Genomic DNA, 1,322 nt, shown 5'->3' on the forward strand with positions numbered 1-1,322 from the left:
AATTACAAATATTAATGATCGACTTTCCGTTTATTAGAAAAATAAAGTGTTTGTAACTTTACCATTAAAAAACATAACTTTATATTTTAATTAACTTGTACACTTTTATAAGATGTAATATTTAAAATACACTTAAACTCCACCAAAAACTAATTTACGCATAAAAATGTATAAAATATTTTTTTGTATAACTTGTATTTATCTTATTTTCTTAGAAAGCTTTATTGAAAAGATAGTCAAAAAGAGATCCTTCAAATTAAAAAAAAAAATGTTACTTTATTTAATTTTTAAAAAACTTGGAGACGCGGGGAATCGAACCCCGTACCTCCTGTATGCGAAACAGGCGCTCTACCATATGAGCTACGTCCCCTTGATGAAAATTTAACTGATTATTCTAATCATCTTATGTATTACGAACATTAAAATGGAGAACAATTTTTAATTCGGAAATTTTGATTGAAATCAATATGTTATGTATAATATTTATTTCATTTTAAATGTTTATAAGTAAGGTAAGTAAGTCATAAAAAATCCTCAGCACATAAGATAATAAATAAAGCCTGCTTAGATCACACTTAGCTTGCACATTTTTCTACGTTTACAATTGTTTAAAATTTCATTTATGTAAACAAATGTTTTTTTTTTATAAATATCTTTTAACAAATGTAATGTACTTCAAATTTATTATTATTATTATATATATATATATATATATATATATATATATATATATATATATATATATATATATATATATATATATATATATATATATTTCTTGTGACAATTTGATATCATGTTCACTATTTTGATGGGTAGAGATAATAGACATATTTCCCTAGACATTCTATCATAGGCTTGATTATTATTCATAGCAAAAATCTTCTTCCGAATATTAATGTAGCTCTAGACTTAAAAAAAAACAATATTTCTTATTAAATTTAAATAACCTTTTGATAATTAGTTAATATATTCATTACCATAGGAATCATTTGATAAATTGTTGATTATTGTATAATTATAATTCAGTGTTAATGTATAATTGATTACATATGCTATTCCTAATCTATGGGCAAATTTAAAATAATGGTAATCAATTTATCACGCAACACAATCAATTATTTTTATATAAAAAAATGTTTGCTATGTTGAAAGTTTGGTTCAGCATATAATCTATGGACATTCTATCATAGTCTTGACAAATTTTTTTTTGTTTCGATATATAAAAATAAATTAATTTATTGAAATATAAGAAATTAGACAAAATGAGTCGAAAATATAAAATTGATAATATAACCATTTAAACCTCTAATAATTATTTT

The 1,322-nt window shown here is 21.6% G+C and overlaps 1 non-coding gene across 1 annotated transcript; it reads right to left on the minus strand.

The window, feature by feature from the left end:
• Positions 1-297: 297 nt before the first annotated feature.
• On the minus strand, positions 298-370 carry TRNAA-CGC. The gene has a single exon. It is a non-coding gene; the product is annotated as a tRNA-Ala (tRNA).
• Positions 371-1,322: the final 952 nt, after the last annotated feature.

This window comes from Vigna unguiculata, chromosome 6 (assembly GCF_004118075.2).
Source record: "Vigna unguiculata cultivar IT97K-499-35 chromosome 6, ASM411807v1, whole genome shotgun sequence".
NCBI lineage: Eukaryota > Viridiplantae > Streptophyta > Magnoliopsida > Fabales > Fabaceae > Vigna > Vigna unguiculata.